General features: G+C 37.3%; 1 long non-coding RNA gene across 1 annotated transcript; it reads left to right on the top strand.

Moving 5' to 3' along the window:
• The first annotated feature begins 12,334 nt into the window (after positions 1-12,334).
• Positions 12,335-14,558, top strand: LOC121789052. The gene is made up of 2 exons (XR_006047964.1): positions 12,335-12,996; positions 14,392-14,558. It is a non-coding gene; the product is annotated as an uncharacterized LOC121789052 (long non-coding RNA).
• Positions 14,559-14,812: the final 254 nt, after the last annotated feature.

Raw genomic sequence — 14,812 nt, 5'->3', positions numbered from 1 at the left:
ATGGCCGCGGACGATAGGCCATCGTCCGCGCCATCGTCCGGCCCACTGTGGGCTTCGCGGACGATCGACGCGGACGATGACACGCGATTTCATTTTTTTATAAACCCATCTCCGTTCCCGGAAACGCTCCCGACCCAGACGGCCACCGCGTTTGAGTCGTTGGCAACAGCGTCTATGGCGAGGGCGTTATTGCAGACGCACAAGGCCCTCAAGAAGTGTACCGACCCCGACGAAGCCGAATATCTCCGGGCATTAATCGATGAGCTGCGTCGGAAGTTGGGAATTGCACCTACTTAGTTGTTTTTTTTTGTAAGTTGAATGGTGTAACTTTTTTTTATTAATGCGTCGCCATTTGTTATTTAGACTTTTTTTATTTACTCGTTACTTGTTATTTGAAAACATTTAAATTAATTAAACAAAACAATAAAATGATGATGTGGCGCGTCATAGGGCGCGCCTTAGGGCGCCCCACTGCAGGTGGGGGAAGGAGGATAAAACTGATGACGTGGCGCGCCATAGGAGCACCTTAGGGCGCCCCACTGCTGATGCCCTATAAATAGTTAAAGTTGAGATAAAGTAAAGTAAGTAAGAGAAAATAATATAGATACGACTCTCTTCTATATTACTACCTCCGTCCCAGTTTGGGAGTATTATATAGTTAGGCACGAGCTTTAAGAAATTGTTGGAGTATGTAATAATTGAAGTGAGGTAGTGGTTGTTGGAGTGTGTAATAATTGAAGTGATGTAGTGGAAAGTGAGACCCTTTTGACTTTTTGTATTTAAAATGTGTTTGTTTTATTTTATTTTTATGAAAATAATGTAATTTGAGTGTAAGTTTCATCAACAATGAGGTTAAATTTTATTTCTAACTATGATAAATTCTAAATGAGACTCTTAAACTGGGACGAACGGAAATGACAACATAGGACTCTTAAAGTGAGACGGAGGGAGCATTATATCTCTTTCTTTACTTTCTTTTCACTTTAACTATATATTATCATCTTCACAAAACAACGGCTAAAAATAAATCAATCACTTGAGTTGGGACGGGGTACTATATTTCTAAAAATAAAAACATCACCATTTCTATTTTTTCCTTCTCTCTATTTTATTCTTTCCACTTAAATCACGAAATAACAATATTTAAATCCTATATTGGAAAAGAAATGATCCACTTAAAATCCAATATTTAAAGTGAGATAGAGAGAGTACATTTTAACCTTCCTCTTTTGATGAAATCCTCACGCTTGAATCTTCAGCTATTCTCATTTTAAATTATAATCCATATTTAATTTTTTCAAATTATTTATCGGTACTTTACTATCTCAATTATAATTTATATAGTACGTATACTTTTTATTTAAATTTTCAATGTTTTTAGAGCTATATTTGTCTACAGATACATAAACTTTCAGCATTTTCTGATTTATTCCCTAAACTTTTACTTCTTCGTCCATAAAAAATAATTTTATTTGTAATAAGTACGAATTTTAAGGAATAATTGGTAAAATAATAGAAAGAACGAAAAAGTTAAAAAGTAAAGAGTATACATGTCAATTTTTGTCCTAAATATAATGATCAAAATACGAATTTGGTTAAAAACATTCACTTTTTGAAAAATAGGTTCATAACAAATGAAAATGTCGACGAAGTTGTCTTTTTTTTATGGTAATGTCAAAAAACGTGGCATGACTGTTAGTTTTTTTATGGAATCGTCAAAAAAGGATTACTTCGTCGACATTTTCATTTGTTATGGACCCATTTTTCAAAAAGTGAATATTTTGATCAAATTCATATTTTGATCATATGTTTATGATTAAAATTGCCCTTTAATTAAAAGTAATATTCATCATTGGAAAAAGGGTACAACTGAAATAAATAACTCTTTTATAGTAGAATTGAAATTCATTTTACAAGTTGCGTTAGTGGTCTAGTCGTAGTTGAGTGTTTTCCTCTACCTAGTTCTAAACCCACTCACTTCGGTTCTCAGATAATATTCTATTAGTCTTTATTCTTTTATATACATATATATTATGTTGTATTAGAAGGTAAATCTCTAATAACATTTCCATTATTTTAGTTTTCATCAATCTGTTTGTTTTCTTCTAGTTTTCATGTATATACACACACATAAATAGGGATGTATTTATATCATTTTTCTAATTATTGTTCATTCTTTCAACTAAATCTGAGCCTTACAATTTGAAGATCTAATGGTAAAAAATAGTGCCACATGTATTTAATTAAAATATTTAAAAATTTTGAAAAGGTCATTTTCGGCACTCTCAATTAATTCAGTTATGGTAGTTTCCTTGATTACTCCCTCAAAGATCAACAAAATACGTTTAATTCATTCTCTTATATTATTAAAGTAGATTAACTGTTATTGTTTATTACCAACAAAATTCATCTAGAACGAGTCTCCAGATTCGAATTAACTTTGTTTTAATAAATATCCTTTTGATCATGTCTATTAACAATATATGTCAATCGTAGCCATAGGTTCATATGTCATTTAAACATTAAAAATTGTTTGACTAATAATACAACTAGAGAAATTTCGAAGAAAATATAATAAAAAAATAATAAAAAATAAATAAAAATACATCTACCCGTTAGTAATTAATCTAATGTAGTGTATACATCCTTTTACATGTATAATGTAAAAAATTAAGCAATTAATGTATATTAATCTATTAATAATGTAACTAAATAAATAATTAATGTAGAGTATAGTACCGACTCACTAACAAATCTTGACCATGGGAAGGGAGTTAGAGCCATTCCATAGTGTTTAGCAATCCATTTGGATAGGGCATATTACTAACAATTTCCTATAATTTCTGTTTGTATCCTTTGGGTTTTTGGTTTCATACGGAACATGATGTACGAATATGGTTTAGTAATGTACGAACGACTTAGTTTAGTTTCATGTCTTGTAGCACGTTGCATCCATACCCTTTGAATTTAGCAATCCATCGGGCTAGGTCGTAGTACCGACCGACTAACGAAAACGTCACCAAGAGCATGAAGACAACTCTTTTCTCTTAGGGTTTAGCAATACATTTGGCTATGACATATTACCAACACTATCCTATATTTTCTATTTTTATCCTTTGGTTTTGGTTTCATACAAAACTTGATGTTCGTTGCATCTATGACCGAACTCTTTGGTTGTGCCGAACTGATACTCTTTCTTGGGTTTTGGGCTGATGGGCCGTCACTGCTATTGGGCTCGCAATTATTGTTTAGTTGTTTAGTCCGTATCCCATCACCACCCCCCCCGAAAAGCGAAGTGAATCACTTCGACATTTTGGATAAGTGTAAGGGGGAGGCTGACGTCAGGGGACGTGCTCCGCACGTGTCTGCATTAAATGTGACAGCAAATCCGGCCAGAGAATCCGGAAAAAGTGGGATTTGAAACGGTGCGACGAATTTGAAATGCCTTTGCGAATCCGATAAATATTTCCTTTCTTCATCATTGGAAACACTTTTGCGATTATTTCTTCTGTATTCTCTCCCTTTTTCGAAAAAATTTTCTTCCGCTTCTTCAAGACTTTCTTCAGACTTTCGACCATCAGAGAGTAAGAATCATGTCTTCTTCTTCTGAATCTGTTTCTGAATCAGGTAGCGGTAGGAAGGGGGTAAGGGGTCTTCTGGCCGGAAGAAGTCCGGGGAGAAGACGGTAGAATATTTTCCGAGCATTTTGAGTAAGGATACTGTGATATCCTTACACGGAAAATATTTTCTACCTGGGGGTTTAGTGGTAATTCCTTACGACCTTCATAGGGCTGATTCGCCGCCGGAGGGTTACGCCACCGTTTACGAAGCCTGCTTGGAATGCGGGCTTCGTTTCCCTCTTCCCCTGCCTTTGTAGAGCTTCTTGATTTTTTTCAACTCCCTTTAGGTCAAGTGACTCCGAATTCTTGGAGGCACTTATCGGCCTTTGCTGCCGAACTGCGTAGATTAGGAAAGGATCTGTCTCTGAGGGCAATCCTTAATTTCTTTCAGTTTAAGAGGAAGGGATCCTGGTTTTACTTGATCCCTTTACAGCCCTTTAGAGCCTTTTGTAAAACCAAATGGCCGAAATGGCAAAATCGTTTCTTTTTTTACAATAGGACAGCGGCTCCGGGCTTTCCCTGGAGAGGGCCGAAGTCCGTAATTCCTCATCCTCGGTTAGAACCGTTGAACGAGCTCGAGGGCGAGCTCAATAAGATTCCTATGATTAGGAAACAGTACTCGGAATCTGAGCTCGTCAAGGGGGACTTCGTGTTCGATATCTCGTCTTCGGACGAAGAGACTGAGGGTGAGGATTTCTTTTTTATGCTTTACTGCTTTACGACGAAGACTAACCTTGTTTTCTTGCTTTTTGGCAGTGAACATGCTAAACAAGCTCGGTCGCAAATCCTCCGAATCTAATGAGCCGGAGAGACAGAAAGCCACCGGCTCGGCGTCTGATGCTGAGAAGAATCCGAAAAGGCAGAAGACCTCTTCTTCGGATCCAAAAAAGCCGGAGTCGACTTCGGCAAAGGGGAAGGGGAAGATTCAGAAACCCCAAGAGCGCCGGAGAAAGACATTGTCTTGGCGGCCCCTTCGGAACATGTCTGTGAGCCTTTTGCATGGCCAACGGACTTTGTAGAGGTGAATTCTCTTCTTGATTTTCTGGCCTTGCTTTTTTCCTATATTTTTTGTGGCCCCTCTGTTGACTTTTTCCTTTTTCCATTTTCAGAGGAACAATATGCTCTCCAAGCTCGTCGCCGTTGAACTCTCCAAAGCGTCCAACGATTATGCTGAGATGCAGAGGAAGTTGAATGCTGCTTGTCACCAGGCCGAACAGGCTCGGGCAGACTTTGAGAAGGCAAGGGCCGCTAGGATCTCGGCTCAGGATGAAGCTCAGCGTGCCAAAAACCAGCTCATCATCCAGAGAGAGCAATCTAAACAGAGGGAGGCTGCCGCCGTGGTTGCTCAGGGGGAGGCTCTCCGTGTTTTCGCGGAGAAACTCTTTTTGAGCAATCAATTTTCGGCCTTTATCGGTGATCTGCTGAAATTGATGACCGATAACGCTGAGCAGGGACCCGAAGTCGTCCTGCCGCTGTATGGCCGAGAGATTTCAGCTCGTCTCCAGTGTAACGACCCAAAAATTTCATAACTTGAAATTACTTTTAATTCGATAGAAGTCGATGATTAAAATTAATTTAGAAGTCTTATTTAGACTTGGTGTGTTGGACTAGTAGGAAAATAAAAGTAATTTGAAGAGAAAAGGAAAAGGAAATAAGAAAATCCTTTAAGAAAATAGATAAAGGAAAAGTGACGGGATTCTCCCTCACTATCCAGAAGTTTCGTCCCTGGCACCACACATACACGTTCCTCGCTGGCGACGCCCCACCTCCGGCAACCTCCGTCCAACGTGGAAGCCCTCCTTGTCTCCCTCTCTGTTTCTCACATATCTCTCTCTCCTCCGTGGCTGCTGTCTGAGCGTCGCAGGGCTCGGAGCTCGCTGCTGCTCGTCGGTGGCTGTCTTGGAGGCTGGGGCCCGCTCGTGGATCCGCCACTGTTAGCCGTCGCCCCATGGAGTTCGTCGCTGCTCGCCGTCGCTGTCCGGCGATTCGTTGGGCAGCCTCTCGGATCCTAAGCTAAGTTCTACTATCACTTGTCTTAGTGCTTAGTTGCTTTCTAAATTTTCTGGAAATACTTCATTTTCTTCACGATTTCAGTCTGGAGCTTGGCTAGTGATCAATTCCTTGATCAATTACCAAATTTTTAACTAGAAGATAGGTTTTTGGGCTTCAAACCTATCAAGTGGAAATATGCTAGGCTTTCGATTATAGTGTTATATTGAGTTGGATCTGTTTGGATTTCTCTTATTCAATCTGGATTTTGAGGATCCTTGCCGATTTCAGCAGTAGGTTTTTGCGAGTATTAAACCTTACAATAATTTTGAAAGTTTGTTTTCTGGGTTGGTTGGTGGGGATTTTAGGAAGGAAGAGATGAAGTTGTGGGCTTCAGTTTGCTGTTCATAAACCATTGAAATTTTGTGCTTTAGAAATTATGAAAACAGCTACTGTGCTCTGTTCTTACAGCATGTTGCGAGTCCCGTTTAACCAAGTAAACGACCTCATTTTCTTACCAAATTTTAACTGAACATACTTTCATGTGTCTTCTGTCATGTGACCAAAATTCAGCTTCATCCAAGTTCAAATAGATTTATAGTGATTTTTCCAATACAATCTGCCCTGTTCAGGCTGGTTAGGGGAAAATGATTATAAACTCTAAATGACTAGGAATTTCCAGCTCAAAATTCATCCCTACAAACTACACATGCATGAACTTATTTTGCCACTGATTTTGTTGAGTTTCGACTTCCAAGTCTGTCTGAATGATTTTTCAGAGTTGGTCTATTTTCTGTAATCTTGGGACATGATAAAAGTTGAAATGCTTATGCTTTAACCTTATTTTTTGGACAAGTGTATGAAGATATGATTTCTAATGTGAAATATTGAAGGAGAAATAGTTGTTTTTGACTAATCTAATGTCTTGTAGGATATATGCATAAATAATAGACAAGAATTAAGAAATTAAGTTAGAAAATAATGGTTAACTGTATGAATTTGATACTTTATATGCGAAAGTGAAATATATATTGAAGGGTAATCCTATCCCAGGAAATAACAAGGACAAGGAGAAGGAGCATGAATAAAGTGATTCGTGTGTCAAGAGCGTTTTGGATTTCGAGGTAGTATATTCTACATTAGGTCTTAATTCCTGAATTAAGTTTACTTGATTGCATATAGAATATTGTGTGTTAATCGGTGATACATAATGTGATCTATATATTTTGCTTATGACGTGAAATATGTGAATATTGGATATGTGAAGATATTGATAGAATTGGAATTTATCTGTTTATTTGATATGATATGGTGTGAAAAGAAGTTGTTGATCTGATATGTTAAAGATTATTGGAAATAAGTAATTTGATGAGAAAATGAATGTGGTTGGAAAGTAAATGAGATAAATGATATATGCCTATGAAATGTATACTTATATAATTTACATGTGAAGATGTCTGATGATGCCTGATCTGTATGCGTTGATGTGTATGTCGGAAATTGTCAGATATAAAGTATATTTGTCTGTGTTTACGCCCCGTGCTTGAGTGTGTCCTGTGGGTACAATTGGCATGCCATAGGACAGCAGCGTTGCATTATCTGTGATCTCTCGTCTTCTGGATAACCGAAGCGAGGATCGTCTGTTATCTGATGGGCCCCTATCTGATCTGTCTGATATATACATCCTATGGGTGTCTGTTCCGGGATTATCTGTCTGCACCCTAATGGGTGGTCTGTGCGGCGTCCTCTTAAGGACCATGGCCGCGTCTGTATCTGATTCTGTTTCTGATCTGGTCCGCGTACCCTAGTTAGTCACTAAGCACTTAATGGGGCTATATGTGTTCTGATATGTGAGAACAATGGTGATCGCTATGTGTTTTATGATATGTGATTGTGTGAAACCTCAGTTATAACCCTGTTATAACTCTGATATATCTCTGATATATCTGGTACATGAGAGCTTGTTTTGTCATATGTGTTTGGATATGTGAAACTGTGGTGATCTGTATATGCGTTGGTGTGATTATATGATATAAAGTGCTACACGATAGTGAATGCCAAGATATGACGTTATATGATCAAGACGATGATATGTGAAAATTATATGCTTATGTGAAAAACGATATTATGTGATGCTAAATGATATATTCTGATGCTAATAATCCTCTGATGCAAAAAGAGTGAATCTGACATTGTTTGACGTTGTATGAAGTTATGATGTTGCTCGACACTAGCTACTGATAATTGATCATGTTTATTGATATACTATGAGATTATTTGATTATGCCTCAAGTAAGTCCCAGGAAATCAAGGGAGGACGATATAAAGGTCAGACTTTTATTGTTGGTTATTTTGATATGTATATGGTTATGAGAATGTTGGTTCTGGAGAATAGTCAAGGGTTAATATTGTACACATAGGTTGTATAATGTTTACTTAACTCCGGAAATTAGGCTCTAATGTTGATTATACTACCGGGCTTGTTGAAGCTCACCCCTTTCTTTTTCCTCTGCAGATTAGAGGATCAGACCTAGCTCTTTTATTGTTCAGCTGCAGCCAGGTCACTAGCCAGTCTTTTGAGTTCGAGTAATTCTTGGATATGTTAGTTGTGGCATGTATAGAAAGTGTAATGTTGTTTGGACGTTCATTTACTTCGTTATCCAGGTCGTATAAATATATATTATATAGACTTTTGGAAACTGGTTTATGGTATAATTTCAGACGTTATATAGCAGTTTTTTCGTTTGCCAAGTAAAGGAAAATAATATATCTCTGTAATAAAAAAAAGAATCAAAGGATTTTCTGTTAAGTCAGGATTGGTACTGAAATGTGACATCACTTATTCGATTATTAAATTAACTGGGTAAGGGGTGTTACATGTTTTGGTATCAGAGCCTAGGTTTAGGCGGTCCTAGGCTTGAGACGTGTTTAGATGTGTCTAGAAACATGCCACATAGGATTTTGATTTGAGTCATTGCTAGTGACCTGATGTGTATATGTTTTCCTGATGTGTACATGTTTGCCTGGTTTCAAGACGACAATTTTTAGTTTCTGAGTGATACGGAAAACCTTTCTGTATAAGGTTCAAAATGGTGAATTGAGGTTGAATAGACCAATGATCCTGTAGTTATTTGGCCGGCTATTGAAAAAAAAAAGCTTGCATCTGTTGCCCTTAAAATTGGCTCTTCAACTTATATTGTATACGGCCAGTCGTCGTCGTGTTCTTGCTTTCTGTCTTCCTCAAGTTTGGCCCGCCCTCGCTTTTTGAGTAGAACTTTTTCAACAACACCACGAAAAAGTCCACTTTGGTTGCTCACTGATCTGATCATCCATTAAAACTAGGCTTTAAAGCTCCTTTAACTGATACGATGTAGTAATATGAATATGCCAAATGAGAGTTATCCTTCGTGATCTCTTCCTTTGAGAATTGTTGTTTGGGACCCTCCAACGTGTTTACCATTTTGTTGACCCTATAAGATAATTGAAGGAAGTGATTTTTCCCTGTTAGTACTGTTACCTTGGAGAAATTATCTTCTTTGATTAATTCCTGATAACCGTATCCTTTTGGGTCACCTAAACATTGATTGTTTAATTATCTACCACCACAGTGTCATTATTTTCTATACCGAGTTTGGAGCCACTTGTAGTTTTACGTGAAACCTGATTCTGACCCTTAAAACTTGGGAGGCTTTTGGTTGAACCTTCTGACCTTTGTGATTTATTGTCTCTAATGACAATAATCCTTTACTTGTGTACTTTTGCCACTAAATTTTGTTGTTGAAGTTGTTCGAGCTTATGTCTGTTATACTGATAAAGCCTCTTTGATAGTTGTTTTTAAGAGATGACACATTAACCATAATATATTTGGTTGACCCCTTGGATATAAATTATTGGCGTTCTTTCCTGCTGAAATTACACTGATTCCTTTGCCTAACCCTATTGTTTAAATTGTCTTCTATCTCGAGACCTTTCTGCAACTTGAGATTTGAGTTGATGTTTTACCATTATCTCCAACGACTCTGCTTCAATAATCATCTCTATGAGTTGTTTTTCTTTGAACTGTCTTCGAAACATATGGAGCTAGCCACGATATGATTCGTATGTTTCTATTGAACCTTAACCATGATGTTTGTTGATTTAAGACCAGATGTGGCTCAGAGAATATGCTAATTAGTCTGTGTTCTATTGAAATTTTTACCACTTCAGTCATGCTTTTTGACTTTTAGATTATTGACCATTCGTTTATGTCCTACATATGCTTAAATTGTTCTGGGAGGTAATAAATATCTGAATTATGGAGCAAAGTTTCCATGTGACTGAGAAAGTAGTTAAGTGGAACTGGCCACTCCACGTAACTCGAATCTCAGTAGCGTCCTTCTTCGACAAACCAATGGGTTTCAACTTTGAAATCATTTCATTGGACTTATTGTCATTTCATTCTTACCATCGGTTACCTTTTCCAAGCTTGTTCGGTAATTATTTGATGAAATCTTTCGATCAGTCACTCTACTACAATGTATTAAAGGGATCATCTGTTTTCTCATCATTGTTGTTTCCAGTTGATTTTTCATTCCAAGGAATTTGTGGATCAACTCTTCCAATTGGTATCTTCACGTCTTGATCCGAATTATCTTTTATGATATCATATTCGTTGAACATCTGAAATGGTCAATCTCTGAATTTTCTTTTGAAGATCAAGTTTAACCACTTATTATTCACTTGATGTATCCCATAAGTTAATGATCCATTTTTGCCTCAATAATTTCCTTCATCATATGAACCGTATTAACCAATCTCTGTGTCCTGTCATCTAATATTTCTCCTACATCTGCACTAGAAAGTCATGCCTTGATGGATTTCTTTGTATCTGAGTTTGGATCACCTTGTCCAGGATCTTCTGTTTTGGCTTACTAGGAGGCAATATGTGTCTCCATACCTATTTCTTCTGTAATGTGTAACCCTCTATAATTCGATATTGTTCTGTACCCTTGCCTATTGGAGTTAGTGATATTTTTGACCATCTGATATTAGTTTCTGCTACCAGAACTTCTATCAAAGGTAGATTGATTGTCTTATTTGTAAGTTTCTTATGTTCCTTTCTGAATAATCCACCCAAGATATCGAGGTATTTCTAAACTATCTCTCTGGTGAATAGTGTCTCTATGTCTGCATTTGAACCAGATGTCTTATGGCTCTTATATTACAAACATTGCTTTTGGTGAAGTACGGTTTGCATTTCTCTGCCCTTAAACAATCCAATCTCATTGACAATCTTTGCGATTCTTCTCCCCAAATTTATATCACGTGTTATCTTCGAATCTGAGTGGTGATAAACATATAAATTGTGCTTACTGAGGCTAATCCTTGAGCCTACGATGATCGGATCTGAAATTATCTTGCAAAACTAATTGTTGGTAAGAGATTGTGACTTGTGACAAATTGGAGATTTAAAACTCTATGAATTCATGTTGGTTTGGTTACTATGATTCAAAATCTTTGAACTACTGTGATAGTGATTGGCTTACAGAAACCTCACTACATGCTTATGTGATCAATTGGGATTCTGCTATCAGATGTTGATGAGATTTGAGGAAAAAAAAATATAATTTCCCATATCAATGCCAATTGTCATGTTGTCTTTAGTGTGGTGGGCTTGGCTAGGACTAACTTTTGCATGAATTGGATATAAAATTACCTTGAGAGAATATGATATGAAAGCAATATTCTGTCTCTTCGATTCAGGTATCAATTTCGAGGACGAAATTTTCTAAGGGGGGAGAGTTGTAACGACCCAAAATTTCATAACTTGAAATTACTTTTAATTCGATAGAAGTCGATGATTAAAATTAATTTAGAAGTCTTATTTAGACTTGGTGTGTTGGACTAGTAGGAAAATAAAAGTAATTTGAAGAGAAAAGGAAAAGGAAATAAGAAAATCCTTTAAGAAAATAGATAAAGGAAAAGTGACGGGATTCTCCCTCACTATCCAGAAGTTTCGTCCCTGGCACCACACATACACGTTCCTCGCTGGCGACGCCCCACCTCCGGCAACCTCCGTCCAACGTGGAAGCCCTCCTTGTCTCCCTCTCTGTTTCTCACATATCTCTCTCCTCTCCGTGGCTGCTGTCTGAGCGTCGCAGGGCTCGGAGCTCGCTGCTGCTCGTCGGTGGCTGTCTTGGAGGCTGGGGCCCGCTCGTGGATCCGCACTGTTAGCCGTCGCCCCATGGAGTTCGTCGCTGCTCGCCGTCGCTGTCCGGCGATTCGTTGGGCAGCCTCTCGGATCCTAAGCTAAGTTCTACTATCACTTTGTCTTAGTGCTTAGCTGCTTTCTAAATTTTCTGGAAATACTTCATTTTCTTCACGATTTCAGTCTGGAGCTTGGCGAGTGATCAATTCCTTGATCAATTACCAAATTTTAACTAGAAGATAGGTTTTGGGCTTCAAACCTATCAAGTGGAAATATGCTAGGCTTTCGATTATAGTGTTATATTGAGTTGGATCTGTTTGGATTTCTCTTATTCAATCTGGATTTTGAGGATCCTTGCCGATTTCAGCAGTAGGTTTTTGCGAGTATTAAACCTTACAATAATTTTGAAAGTTTGTTTTCTGGGTTGGTTGGTGGGGATTTTAGGAAGGAAGAGATGAAGTTGTGGGCTTCAGTTTGCTGTTCATAACCATTGAAATTTTGTGCTTTAGAAATTATGAAAACAGCTACTGTGCTCTGTTCTTACAGCATGTTGCGAGTCCCGTTTAACCAAGTAAACGACCTCATTTTCTTACCAAATTTTAACTGAACATACTTTCATGTGTCTTCTGTCATGTGACCAAAATTCAGCTTCATCCAAGTTCAAATAGATTTATAGTGATTTTTCCAATACAATCTGCCCTGTTCAGGCTGGTTAGGGGAAAAATGATTATAAACTCTAAATGACTAGGAATTTCCAGCTCAAAATTCATCCCTACAAACTACACATGCATGAACTTATTTTGCCACTGATTTTGTTGAGTTTCGACTTCCAAGTCTGTCTGAATGATTTTTCAAAGTTGGTCTATTTTCTGTAATCTTGGGACATGATAAAAGTTGAAATGCTTATGCTTTAACCTTATTTTTTGGACAAGTGTATGAAGATATGATTTCTAATGTGAAATATTGAAGGAGAAATAGTTGTTTTTGACTAATCTAATGTCTTGTAGGATATATGCATAAATAATAGACAAGAATTAAGAAATTAAGTTAGAAAATAATGGTTAACTGTATGAATTTGATACTTTATATGCGAAAGTGAAATATATATTGAAGGGTAATCCTATCCCAGGAAATAACAAGGACAAGGAGAAGGAGCATGAATAAAGTGATTCGTGTGTCAAGAGCGTTTTGGATTTCGAGGTAGTATATTCTACATTAGGTCTTAATTCCTGAATTAAGTTTACTTGATTGCATATAGAATATTGTGTGTTAATCGGTGATACATAATGTGATCTATATATTTTGCTTATGACGTGAAATATGTGAATATTGGATATGTGAAGATATTGATAGAATTGGAATTTATCTGTTTATTTGATATGATATGGTGTGAAAAGAAGTTGTTGATCTGATATGTTAAAGATTATTGGAAATAAGTAATTTGATGAGAAAATGAATGTGGTTGGAAAGTAAATGAGATAAATGATATATGCCTATGAAATGTATACTTATATAATTTACATGTGAAGATGTCTGATGATGCCTGATCTGTATGCGTTGATGTGTATGTCGGAAATTGTCAGATATAAAGTATATTTGACTGTGTTTACGCCCCGTGCTTGAGTGTGTCCTGTGGGTACAATTGGCATGCCATAGGACAGCAGCGCTGCATTATCTGTGATCACTCGTCTTCTGGATAACCGAAGCGAGGATCGTCTGTTATCTGATGGGCCCCTATCTGTTCTGTCTGATATACATCCTATGGGTGGTCTGTTCCCGGGATTATCTGTCTGCACCCTAATGGGTGGTCTGTGCGGCGTCCTCTTAAGGACCATGGCCGCGTCTGTATCTGATTCTGTTTCTGATCTGGTCCGCGTACCCTAGTTAGTCACTAAGCACTTAATGGGGCTATATGTATTCTGATATGTGAGAACAATGGTGATCGCTATGTGTTTTATGATATGTGATTATGTGAAACCTCAGTTATAACCCTGTTATAACTCTGATATATCTCTGATATATCTGGTACATGAGAGCTTGTTTTGTCATATGTGTTTGGATATGTGAAACTGTGGTGATCTGTATATGCGTTGGTGTGATTATATGATATAAAGTGCTACACGATAGTGAATGCCAAGATATGACGTTATATGATCAAGACGATGATATGTGAAAATTATATGCTTATGTGAAAAACGATATTATGTGATGCTAAATGATATATTCTGATGCTAATAATCCTCTGATGCAAAAAGAGTGAATCTGACATTGTTTGACGTTGTATGAAGTTATGATGTTGCTCGACACTAGCTACTGATAATTGATCATGTTTATTGATATACTATGAGATTATTTGATTATGCCTCAAGTAAGTCCCAGGAAATCAAGGGAGGACGATATAAAGGTCAGACTTTTATTGTTGGTTATTTTGATATGTATATGGTTATGAGAATGTTGGTTCTGGAGAATATTCAAGGGTTAATATTGTAAACACATAGGTTGTATAATGTTTACTTAACTCCGGAAATTAGGCTCTAATGTTGATTATACTACCGGGCTTGTTGAAGCTCACCCCTTTCTTTTTCCCCTCTGCAGATTAGAGGATCAGACCTAGCTCTTTTATTGTTCAGCTGCAGCCAGGTCACTAGCCAGTCTTTTGAGTTCGAGTAATTCTTGGATATGTTAGTTGTGGCATGTATAGAAAGTGTAATGTTGTTTGGACGTTCATTTACTTCGTTATCCAGGTCGTATAAATATATATATATAGACTTTTGGAAACTGGTTTATGGTATAATTTCAGACGTTATATAGCAGTTTTTCCGTTTGCCAAGTAAAGGAAAATAATATATCTCTGTAATAAAAAAAAAAGAATCAAGGATTTTCTGTTAAGTTAGGATTGGTACTGAAATGTGACATCACTTATTCGATTATTAAATTAATCGGGTAAGGGGTGTTACATCCAGAGTCTGCCGCTCCTTGAGGAGCTTGCTTCTTCCTCGGTCCTGCTCTCTGCTGA

The sequence above is a fragment of the Salvia splendens genome, unplaced genomic scaffold (assembly GCF_004379255.2).
Source record: "Salvia splendens isolate huo1 unplaced genomic scaffold, SspV2 ctg1205, whole genome shotgun sequence".
Taxonomy (NCBI): domain Eukaryota; kingdom Viridiplantae; phylum Streptophyta; class Magnoliopsida; order Lamiales; family Lamiaceae; genus Salvia; species Salvia splendens.
The sequence above is the reverse complement of the archived record's forward strand: the minus strand, read 5'-3'. Positions and strand labels throughout refer to the sequence as shown.